Below are 13,197 nucleotides of genomic sequence, written 5' to 3'. Positions count from 1 at the left end.
AACCCTATCACCCAAAGACTGAAAGGTCAGGAGACCTGTCCTATCCTGAGATTATAAGAAACAAGACACTTGTCTTTAGGAATAATTCAGAAGAAACTCCCATTAAGTGAGCATTTGTATTAAATATTGGGTAATGAACAAGAAAAATGGATGTCCTCACTAGCCTCAGAAATTATTCTGCTGAATTCAAGACAGAGGGCCTGATTTAGAAGAGATAATAAAAGGAATAGTGACTATTGAGAGCAATAACGCAAGACTAATCTAAGAAAGCAGGGAAGTGATGCAGGTCAAAAGAAAAGTCTTTTTTTCTAGTTATTTTCCATAGAAAAGGACTTTCCTTCATTACTTAGAGTTATGATAATTTCTTGGGAACTAGAGATAAGAGAGAGGAAAAAAAAGTGAGAAATGTGACTATGTTGCTCCAATGCCTCTGTTCAGGTATAGCCCACAGAGACTCCCTATCCTCCCACCCCCAAATAAGCCAAAACAGCTTAACAAGATCTCATTTTTTAAATCAGGCTAATAAGCCTTCTGAAAACAAAATGATTCAGCATGTATCACTGCCCCTCCCCAAATCTAAAGGCATTTGGGATCAGAGGTCAAATTAATCCACTTTGGGAATTGTCAGTGATGAAGTACAGCCAAAGAACAAATTGTTTTCTACTAAAATTGTATAATTGATTGACATATAAGTATTAGGTACATTTAGAAGGAGAATGTGTATTTAGTTTGATGAAATCTGATTGTTTGTCATTGGGAACTAGAGACAGGGACCCTAAAAAATGAAATGCCTGCTTTGCCAAACTTTTCTGGTTACTTTCTATTTGAACTAATAGGACCTTTTCATCAAGGAGGATTAAAAATATGAAATATCCTTGGTGCTAGAGAGTTGTGGCCATAGTCTTTTTTAATTCTCTCTTTTTTAATTTTATTCATTTTTCCAAATTATCCCCCTCCCTCCCTCCACTCCCTCCCCCCGATGGCAGGTCATCCCATACATTTTACATGTGTTACAATATAACCTAGATACAATATATGTGTGTAAATACCATTTTCTTGTTGCACATTAATTATTAGCTTCCGAAGGTATAAGTAACCTGGGTAGTTAGACAGTAGTGCTAACAATTTACATTCGCCTCCCAGTGTTCCTTCTCTGGGTATAGTTATTTCTGTCCATCATTGATCAACTGGAAGTGAGTTGGATCTTCTTTATGTTGAAGATTTCCACTTCCATCAGAATACATCCTCATACAATATTGTTGTTGAAGTGTATAGTGATCTTCTGGTTCTACTCATTTCACTCAGCAACAGTTGATTTAAGTCTCTCCAAGCCTCTCTGTATTCCTCCTGCTGGTCATTTCTTACAGAGCAATAATATTCCATAACCTTAATATACCACAATTTACCCAACCATTCTCCAATTGATGGACATCCATTAAAGTTCCAGTTTCAAGCTACAACAAAAAGAGCTGCCACAAACATTTTGGCACATACAGGTCCCTTTCCGCTCTTTAGTATTTCTTTGGGATATAATCCCAATAACAGCAATACTGGGTCAAAGGTTATGCACAGTTTGACAACTTTTTGGGCATAGTTCCAAATTGCTCTCCAGAATGGCTGGATTCTTTCACAACTCCAACAACAATGTATCAGTGTCCCAGTTTTCCCACATCCCCTCCAACATTCATTATTATTTGTTCCTGTCATCTTAGCCAATCTGACAGGTGTGTAGTGGTATCTCAGAGTTGTCTTAATTTGCATTTCTCTGATCAGTAGTGATTTGGAACATTCTTTCATATGAGTGGAAATAGTTTCAATTTCATCATCTGAGAATTGTATGTTCATATCCCTTGACCATTTATCAATTGGAGAATGGTTTGGTTTCATATAAATCAGGGTCAGTTCTCTATATATTTTGGAAATGAGACCTTTGACAGAACCTTTCCTTTTAAAAATATTTTCCCAATTTGTTACTTCCCTTCTAATCTTGTTTGCATTAGTATTGTTTGTACAGAAACTTTTTAGTTTGATGTAATCAAAATCTTCTATTTTGTGATCAATAATGATCTCTAATTCTCCTCTGGTCATAAATTCCTTCCTCCTCCACAGGTCTGAGAAGTAAACTATTCTCTGTTCCTCTAATCTATTTATGATCTCATTCTTTATGCCTAAATCATGGCCCCATTTTGATCTTATCTTGGTATATGGTGTTAAGTGTGGGTCCATATCTAATTTCTGCCATATTAATTTCCAGTTTTCCCAACAGTTTCTTCTGAATAATGAATTTTTGTCCCTAATGTTGGTATCTTTGGGTTCGTCAAAGATTAGATAGCTATAGTTGTACACTTTTTTGTTCTTTGTATCTAATCTGTTCCATTGATCTACCGGTCTATTTCTTAGCCAGTACCAAATGGTTTTGGTGACTGCTGCTATATAATATAGCTTTAGATCAGGTACACTTAGACCACCTTCCTCTGACTTTTTTTTTCATTAGTTCCCTTGCAATTCTCGACCTTTTATTCTTCCATATGAATTTTGTTGTTATTTTTTCTAGGTCATTGAAATAGTTTCTTGGGAGTCTGATTGGTATAGCACTAAATAAATAGATTAGTTTGGGGAGTATTGTCATCTTTATTATATTCGCTCGGCCTATCCAAGAGCACTGAAGGTCTTTCCAATTATTTAAATCTGATTTTATTTTTGTGGCAAGTGTAATTTTTCTCATATAATTCCTGACTATTCTTTGGTAGATGGATTCCCAAATACTTTATACTCTCAACATTTGTTTGGAATGGAATTTCTCTTTGTATCTCTTGCTGTTGCATTTTGTTGGTGATATATAAGAATGCTGAGGATTTATGTGGATTTATTTTGTATCCTGCCACTTTGCTGAAATTCTGAATTATATCTAATAGCTTTTTAGCAGATTCTTTGGGGTTCTCTAAATATACCATCATGTCATCTGCAAAGAGTGATAGTTTGATTTCCTCATTTCCTACTCTAATTCCTTGAATCTCTTTCTCGGCTCTTATTGCCGAGGCTAGCGTTTCTAGTACTATATTGAATAGTAATGGTGATAGTGGGCAACCTTGTTTCACTCCTGATCTTACTGGGAAAGGTTGCAGTTTATTTCTATTGCATATTATGCTTACTGAAGGTCTTAAATATATGCTCCTGATTATTCTAAGGAATAATCCATTTATTCCTATACTCTCAAGAGTTTTTAGTAGGAATGGATGTTGGATTTTGTCAAATGCTTTTTCTGCATCTATTGAGATGATCATATGTTTTTTATTAATTTGATTATTAATATGGTCAATTATACTAATAGTTTTCCTAATATTAAACCAGCCCTGCATTCCTGGTATGAATCCTACTTGATCATAGTGTATTATCCTGGGGATGATTTTCTGAAGTCTTTTTGCTAATATCTTATTTAAGATTTTAGCATCAATATTCATTAAGGAAATTGGTCTATAATTTTCTTTCTCAGTTTTCGATCGACCTGGTTTAGGTATCAGTACCATGTCTGTGTCATAAAAGGAGTTTGGTAGGACTCCTTCATTCCCTATTTTTTCAAATAGTTTATATAGCATTGGGGCTAATTGTTCTTTAAATGTTTGGAAGAATTCACATGTAAATCCATCTGGCCCTGGGGATTTTTTCCTGGGGAGTTGATTAATAGCTTGTTCTATTTCTTTTTCTGAAATGGGACTATTTAAGCAATTTATTTCCTCCTCTGTTAATCTAGGAAGCCTATATTTTTGGAGGAAGTCATCCATTTCACTTAAGTTATCAAATTTATTGGCATAAAGTTGGCCAAAGTAACTCATTATTTCTCTAATTTCCTCTTCATTGGTGGAAAGATCCCCCTTTTCATTTGTAAGACTAACAATTTGATTTTCCTCTTTCTTTTTTCTGATCAGATTTACCAAAGGTTTATCTATTTTATTGGCTTTTTCATAAAACCAACTCTTGGTTTTATTTATTAATTCAATAGTTTTTTTACTTTCAATATTATTGATTTCTCCTTTTAATTTTTGTATTTCAAGTTTAATTTTTGGTTGGGGGTTTTTAATTTGGTCTTTTTCTAGCCTTTTATGTTGCAAGCCCAATTCGTTAATCTTCTCTTTCTTTATTTTCTTCAAATAAGCCTCTAAAGATATAAAATTTCCCTTTATTACTGCTTTAGCTGCGTCCCACAGATTTTGGTATGATGTCTCATCATTGTCATTATCTTGGGTGAAATTATTAATTGTTTCTATAATTTGCTCTTTCACCCAGTCATTCTTTAAGATGAGATTATTCAGTTTCCAATTACTTTTTGGTCTATTTATCCCTAACTTTTTACTGAATGTAGCTTTTATTGCATTGTAGTCTGAGAAGAAGGCATTTATTATTTCTGCCTTCCTACATTTAATTTTGAGATCTTTATGTCCTAATATATGGTCAATTTTTCTATAGGATCCATGACCTGCTGAGAAGAAAGTATATTCCTTTCTATTGCCATTCAGTTTTCTCCAAAGGTCTATCATACCTAGTTTTTCTAATGTTCTATTTACTTTTTAAATTTCTTTCTTGTTTGTTTTGTGGTTTGATTTGTCTAAATCTGAGAGTGCAAGGTTGAGATCTCCCACTATTATAGTTTTACTGTCTATTTCTTCTTGCAACTCTCTTAACTTTTCCTTTAGAAAATTAGATGCTATACCACTTGGTGCATATATGTTTAGTATCGATATGGCTTCATTATTTATGCTACCTTTCAGCAGGATATAGTTTCCTTCCTTATCTCTTTTAATTAGATCAACTTCTGCTTTTGCTTGATCTGAGATAAGGATAGCTACCCCTGCTTTTTTGGCTTTACCTGAAGCCTAATAGATTCTGCTCCAACCTTTTACCTTTACTCTATATGTATCTCCCTGCTTTAAGTGTGTTTCCTGTAAACAACATATTGTAGGGTTCTGATTTTTGATCCAGTCTGCTATCGTCTCCGTTTGATGGAAGCGTTCATCCCATTCACATTTACAGTTAAAATGACTAATTCTGTATTTCCTGCCATCATATTATCCCCAGATTATGCTTTTTCCCTTGACCCCCCTGAACCCCTTCCCCAATATTTAATTTATAGACCCCCCTTGTGATGCACAGCCCTCCCTTTTTTTTTTTAGGATCCCTCCCCCCTCCCTCCACGTCCCTTCCCTTATTCTCCTTTTCCTTTTCCCTTTTCCTCTCCCCCCTTTTAATGAGGTGAGAGAGAATTCTATGAAAATCAAATATGACAATTATTTACTCTTTGAGCCTCTTCTGATGAGATTAAGATTTACACAATGATTCTCCACCTCTCTAAATTCCCTCAGATATTGTGTATTTTCTATGCCTCTTCCTGGGATGTAGTTTCCCTCTTTTTATCACACCCTCCCCTTTTTCTGATACTACCCCCTTCCCTTTACTACACCCCCTCCTTTTTTTTTTCTTTTATATCAGTAAAATCAAATTATCCATGCGTACTTTCTATATACCCACAACAGAGTTACAGTTCTCAAGGGTTCTGTGTACCTTTTTCTGTTTCTCTTCAGTCTTGTGGATGTAGATCAAATTTTTTGTTTAAGTCTGGTTTTTTTCTTGGAAACATATGGAATTCCTCTATTTCATTGAATGACCATCTTCTTCCATGGAAAAAGATGCTATACTTAGCTAGGTAGTTTATTCTTGGTTGCAATCCTTGATCTTTTGCCTTTTGGAATATCAGGTTCCAGGCCCTTCTATCTTTTAATGTGGAGGCAGCCATATCTTGTATGACCCTTATTGTGGCATCTTGGTATTTAAATTGTTTTTTTCTAGCTGCTTGAAGGATTTTCTCCTTTGTGTGGTAATTCTTCAGCTTAGCCACAATATTCCGTGGTGTTCTTTTTTTAGGGTCTATTTCAGAAGGAGTTCGATGAATTCTTTCAACATCTACTTTCCCCTCTGTTTCTATTATCTCTGGAAAGTTCTCTTTGATAATTTCCTGTAAAATAGAATCTAGGCTCTTTTGTTGGTCATAGTTTTCTGGAAGTCCAATGATCTGCAGATTATTTCTCCTAGATCTATTTTCCAGGTCTATAGATTTTCCCAGTAAGTATTTGACGTTGTTCTCCAACTTCTCTTTTTTTTTTTTTTTTTTTTTTTTGTTTTGTTTGACTGATTCTTGGTTCTCTGTGAATCATTCATTTCTATTTGTTCCATCCTGACTTTTAAGGAGTTATTTTCTTCTTTCACAGTTTTTAGTTCTTTTTGTAAATGCCCAATTTCGTTTTTAAATGAATTATTTTGCTCTTTTTAATTTTTTCCATTTCCCTAATTATTTTTTTTTTTGAGAATTATTTTCTTTTTCCAATTCAGAAATCTTATTTTCTTGGGACTTTTTTATCTTCTCCAATTCAGAAATCCTATTTTCCTGTGATTTTTTTACCTTTTCCAATTCACTAATTTTGTTTCCCTGCATCTCCTGTGAATTCTTTATTTTTTTCAACTCCAATTTCAGGACGTTGTTATTCTCTATCATAGCTTCCCTTTCCTTTCCCCATTTTTCTTCAAATTCTCTTAACTTTTTAATAGTCTCTTCATGGAGAGATTTATGTGATGGGGGGCAGGAATGGTTCCCCTTTAGGTTGTTATCTGCTGACTCTCTGCTGTTAACTTCCTCGGGGTTGGATACCCGCTCTTTCTCTGTGTAGAAGGAATCTATGGTTTTTTTGGGCTTCTTGCTCATACATAAAAATTCTTTTGGGGTCTGTCCTTGGGGTAGGAAATTATTTGTTATTTCTTTACCAGCTTCCTCCCAGGCCGGATGGATGCAGAGGCCCCCGTGCCTGAGCTAAGAGAGAGCTCTGGGAGAAAGTTCCCCACTCCCTCCCTGGCAGTGCCTCAGAGGTGACCAGCACTGCTGTGCCCGGAGGGCACTGTGTTTTAGCGGCTTCCCTGAGGTTGAGACTGAACAGTAAAGGTGACTCAAAGCCCAGCCTATGCATCCCGGTGGGGCGTGGATGTCTGCAGTAGGTGACGTGAAAAGCCCCTGCGCTCAAACTGGAAGTGTCTGCCAGAAACCGCGGTCCCTAGTTCAAAGGTTCCACTTCTCTGGGACTTTCGTTCCACCTCTTCCAGAAGAGCCAGGCAATGTGAGTTACCGCCCTGCCCACTCTTCAATCTCTTAAATACCCCAATGCGAAAGCCTGGGTTGCCTATGTCGGCCACACCCCCGGTGCCAAGATCTGCTGAGTCACCCCCGGGATCCGGGAAGATCCAATCTAGTTTTGAATTTTAGAGTGGCTTATATTTCTCTTCTGAACTGCTGTTTTATAAGCAGAGAAGAGCTAACAGCCTGTGCCAGATTCTTTTATGTCAGTGGATTCTCTGATCCCAGAGCCCTCCCCAGCGCGACCTGCGCAGTGTGCCACTACCCCACCGTCTGTGCTGGCCTGTCTTCTTCCTCCCCTGGGAGCTGACCTTTCCTGCTGAAACTCCAGATTCTCTTCAGCTTGTAAGTCATGCTTCCAGTCCTTGTAGATTCTATCAGTCCAGTGCTATTTCTGAGGCTGATTAAATCTAGTTGGTTGTGAGGGAAGAAAGGAGCTTACACAGTGGCGTGTATCTTCTCCACCATCTTGGCTCTGCCCCTCGGCCATAGTCTTATAATTTACATGGTCTACTTCAAATCTAATAATTCTAACTTGTGATAAGAGAATGATTTTGTCAGCTAATATGCTATTGGTAAGCATATTAGATTTCTAATAGCTATTTCTTTTGCTCCATATTAAGCATGTCATATTGGGTAATAAAATGGGTAGACTTGGATCAGTCCAGCCAGTGGTAGCACCAATGGGAGATAGCAAAACAAGTTCTGAAAGACTAACTACCTCACAATTTTTGTTCAAACAAACTTCAATCTACCATGCCAGAGAGTTTATGTTAGATTGTCCTTTATTGCCCTAATTTAGGTGTTTCCCAACCACAAAGAAATGGATGACCCCATACAGAGGTCTTACAATGATGCAGTGTTTATTTTACAAATTTCTGAGAATTGTCAAGAAATCTTAAAAAGTCTTCAGCCTTCTAAAATAATTTTAACTTAAATTATAAAATTCTATCTTCTTCACATCAATGATTATTTTCTGATGACAGAGTTACTCACATACTTGATAACTCTTCAAAGAAATGCCTGCCAGAAAATAACTTCTGAGCAATCAACATCTTTAATATTTTTTCCTTATGCTTTCCTTATGCTTCCCAAAATCTTTCAAATACTGTCATATACTAAGTACATCAACACTTCCAATTTTTTGTGTCAGTCCCCATTATTTTTCTTCTGAGATTCTAAATTGCAAAGGTTCCAGGAACTCCAAAGAGAAGTCTGCAAAAATTATTCTGACCTAAAGATAAATCCTAACCCTGAGCCTTTCCTGTCACATATTTCAGTTTTAGTTACAAGAAAACTAAGGCTATCTGGACCACCTGATTCAGGGACTTAACAATATCATTCAGCATGGGTCATCCATTACCACAAAATTGGTACTCAAATATAATATATGATTCTTATGTATTTGTATGTGACCTCTTTTTTTTTTTTCAACTTTGCTATGGAGGTTTGTACCATGTACTCAAATGTAATCTACATTTTAACTATATTGTATACAACTCTAAAATGTGTATCATGCACTGTTTACTTGTCTGAGAATCATCTAGATTGTCTACTGTTGGGCCAGAAATAGAGATCACTCTTTTATTAACTTTTAGTTGTACTGTTACATCCATTGTGATTTACAGGGACTCCACTATTGTTCTTCTTTTTATTGTTGTTTTATAATCTCTACATTGTTGTTGTTTGTCACTGGTGAAGAGGATAGCTTCAAGGAATAAAGTCCCCTGGGTTTCATTTCCCATTTCTAAAATATATATCAGTTTCCTACTAAATTGTTTTTAACCTATTACATTTTGACCATAAATATCTCAGAGAATATTGTTCATTGATAGAAATCCACTGTACTTCATTTCTAAAATATTATATGCTTGGATAAAGAACAATATCATCACAAGGTGAAGAATCATTAATGGGGAGATTTAAGAAGGGTAGAAGGCTCAACAAATAAAATAGGGATCATGGTTATTGACAGACTTTAAAAAGATAAAGTCTAAAAAGACTTAGAAAGAAGACAGCTCATATATAAAAGTCTTCAATAGCATACTCAAACCCAGAATTACTGACAGAATTCTGCTAATCTAAAAGCAGCAAAACAAATATGTATTTCCTCTGAATTTTAGATAACAACTATGGCTCATTTTCATATAGTATTATATATATATTTTAAAAATTATTCTTGAAAAATTTTGGAATATAGATACTATACCTACCATTATTTCCATTTTTACCAAGAGGAAATTGAGGTTCAAAGATATAATATGACTTATCTAAGGTCACTGGGAAAGAACAGGATTAAAACTTAAATTCAGGTATTCAGATTCAAATCTAATTCTTACCTCTAAAACTAATTTTTTAAAAGTCCATTACCATGTAGAATGAACTCATTAAAAAGAATATAAATTGTAAAACTAAGAATTTAGGATTCCAAAGTATAGTGTGATAGCCTAATAATCTAATGAGATTTCAGGCTACATTTTAAAAAAATAAGATAAGAATAGAAAGGTGATTATTGTGATCACAAGGTTTTACAATGTTGAAACTGTCTTTGAATATATTTGGAAAAATAAAATACTATTAAAATAAATGAATATAAAGTAAAAAGAAATTGATTTAAAAATAAAAAAACTGTCTTATACTTGCTTACTTGCATATAGAAGGCAAGGCAACAATATAAAACTTTTTGAGATTTTGCCATTTCCTTCAATAGCTCTTTGAAAACCTACAGCTAACAGGTGTCCAAGGCAAGATATGAACTCAGTGTTCCTGATTCCATGCCAAGTGCTCAATCCACTGCTCTGTTTAGCAGCCTTGGAGAGATGATAATATCTCAAAAGCAGGTAGTCACCTCATTGTAATCTGGCTTCATTAGATCTCATTTAGAAGGTTGCATTCAGCTCTGGGTGCTACTGTATAAGAAGTATTATGATAAATTGTAGAGTATCAGAAAAAAAGGCTATCAGGAGAGTGAAGGACATTGAGTCAGTATCACAAAAGGATCAATTGAAGGAACTGAGGAAACATGACAACTCCCTAAGGAATAAAGGAAAGAAAGTTTAGACATGTTTTGTTTAAACCTAGGTAGGAAAACCAATATTTCTACTTGATGACGGTAATAATTCCTTAACAAATCAAGCTGTCCATGATGAACATGAAAATGTGTTTGGAAGAATTTCACATGTTTTAAACTTATATTGGATTGCTTGCTGTCTGCAAAGGTGAATGTTGAAAATATCATTGCATGTATTTGGAAAAATACAATACAATGCTATTTAAAAATTATTCTCTAGGAGGAAAAAAAAAACAAATCAAGTTGTCTTCCTAGAACAGCTATTTATTCTTCCACCCTCAAGGTCTTCTAGCAGAGGCTGACAATACAATTATATGCTCTATGTTATAGCTATATATTACACTATACACCGTAGCAGGGATTGCTTCTGTGCATGAATTTAACTACATTTACCGTAAGGTTCCTTCCAAATATCAAATTATTGTGATCTTCTGACTATCAGATCCTTATCTTGGCTACAACCTGCAAGATGTGAATGATCCATTAATTGGTAAGTATGAGTATATCAATTGCAATAGTTAAGTCAAGTCAACAAGTATTCAACAGCTATAGGGCACAGTGGATATAGACTAACATCCATGAGTTCAAATCCAGGCTCAGACTCTAAGTGTGTGATCCTAGACAAGTCATTTAATATCTATTTACCTCTTGGTTTGGCAGGAAAACCCTAAAAAAGGGGTCACAAAGAATTGGATACAACTAAAAATGACCTAAATTTCATGTTACAGGTACTCTACAAAGTGGTAGGAATATGAATAAAAGCAGGAAGACAGTTTCTGTCCCACAACTCCAAATAGATTCTATTTTCATGAGTGCAAAAAAACTGTGCTTTATCATGTTTAACCCATAACAGATTGCTTACTGCCTTTGGAAATGGGAAGAGGAGGAAAGAGGGAGAAAAATTGGAACACAAGGTTTTACAAAGATAAATGCTGAAAACTATCTTTGCTTATATTTGGAAAAACAAAATACTATTCAAATAAATTAATATAAAGTAAAATCAATGAATTATCTAAAAATAAAAACTTTCACATAGTAGGTAAGGCAACAATATAATGTAGTGGATAGAATTCTGGGCTTGGAGTCAGGAAAAAAAAAATGAGTTCAAATCCTGCCTTAAGTATTTAGTAGCTTTGGGACTATTAGACACAGTTTACTCATCTGTAAAATAAAGGGGACTGGACTCAATGTATTCTCAGATCCATTTTGCCTTAAATTTATTATCCTAAGATCCTCTGAGAATTTTACTATGTAAATTTGAATTTTGTTTATTATTTAGCATGATCAAATGAGTGAGAACCATAGTACTGTGCCCAAATCTAGCTCTTCAAAGACATGAAATAATCAGTCCATCTTCAATATGATTCTAACCCCTTCATCACCTGATTAAATTCCCCTGAATGTGAAATATTATTGCAGGTATTCTTCAGCAGCAATATGTAGATTTTTATGTATTCAATACCAAAGTAAAACAAGCTTGCGATGATGTCTTGAATTACTGTCTTTGGAAGCAGTGAAGTGATTTCAGAAGTGAACAATAAGATTAATACATTTAAACTGCCTTTAACTTATGACTTCACACTCTCCTGCCTATTACTGGGACAAACTGCAAAAGTGTGCTGTTCCTCAAAGGATCTAAATGAAGTCGTCTAAAAGATCCTCCATCCTGTGCAATTGTGGAATTATGCACATAAACTTAGGAAGCATCTGGATCTCATAAAATAGTTGCTTTTCTATACAGGGAGGCACTCAGTAATTTCTTTAATTGCTGGTTAAGGTTATCCATATTTGTGGATTGCTAATGTCAGCATATTTCCTACACATGCCTCAGGGGAAAAAAAAAAACACTTGATAATACTTCATTGTCCAATTACTAAATTGTAATGATCTAAGATATAAAACTTAGCCACTTTGTAAATAAGGGGGGTTAGGTGAACAATTATTTATATATTGGGAAGCACTCTAGGATAATGGATAAAGAGTTGGCCTAAGAGTATGGAAGAATTGGGTTCAAATGGCACTGGTGGGGAGGGAGAGCACATACTATGTGACACCCTTGGAATGTCACTTAATCATGCAGTGCTGGAGATAAGAGGTCAACCTCTAGGCTGGAGGGCTATAACCAGTGCAAAACTCCCACTGATGTCTGTACCAAATTAAAATATAATTAGGAAATAATTTTTAAAATAAACAGAATATATTTAAAAATCCATTTGTGATTCTCTAAATAAATATGTGGCCAGAAAGGGATGGGGTGACTTTTTTTTTAATTAAAGCTTTTTATTTACAAAGCATATGCATGGATAATTTTTCCAACATCAACCCTTGCATAACATTTTGTCCCATATTTTCCTCTTCTTCTCCCCACCCTCCCCAGCTGGCAGGTAGTCCAATACATGTTAAATATGTTGAAATACATGTTAGATGCAATGTATTTATACATATTTATACAGGTTTTTTGTTGCATAAGAAAAATCAGATCAAGATAGGAAAAGAAAAACTGAGAAAGAAAATTAAAATACAAGCAAATAACAACAGAGTGAGAATGCTATGTTGTGTTCCACACTCTGTTCCCATGGTTCTCTCTCTGGGTGTAGATGGCTTTCTTCATCAGTGAACAAGTGGAACTGGTTTGAATCATCTCATTGTTGAAGAGAGCCATGTCCATCAGAATTGATTACATAGTATTGTTGTTGCCATGTAAAATGATCTCCTGGTTCTGCTCATTTCACTTAACATCAGTTCATGTAAGTCTGTCCATGCCTCTCTGAAATCATCCTGCTGGTCATTTCTTACAGAACAATAATATTCTACAATATTCATATACCACAATTTGTTCAGCCATTCTCCAATTGATGGGCAGCCACTCAGTTTCCAGTTTCTTGCCAATACAAAAAGGGCTGCCACAAACATTTTTGTACATGGGGGTCCCTTTCCCTCCTTTAGGATCTCT

Source organism: Sminthopsis crassicaudata, chromosome 5 (assembly GCF_048593235.1).
Source record: "Sminthopsis crassicaudata isolate SCR6 chromosome 5, ASM4859323v1, whole genome shotgun sequence".
In the NCBI taxonomy this organism is placed as follows: Eukaryota; Metazoa; Chordata; class Mammalia; order Dasyuromorphia; family Dasyuridae; genus Sminthopsis; species Sminthopsis crassicaudata.
Note: the sequence above shows the minus strand (reverse complement) of the source record.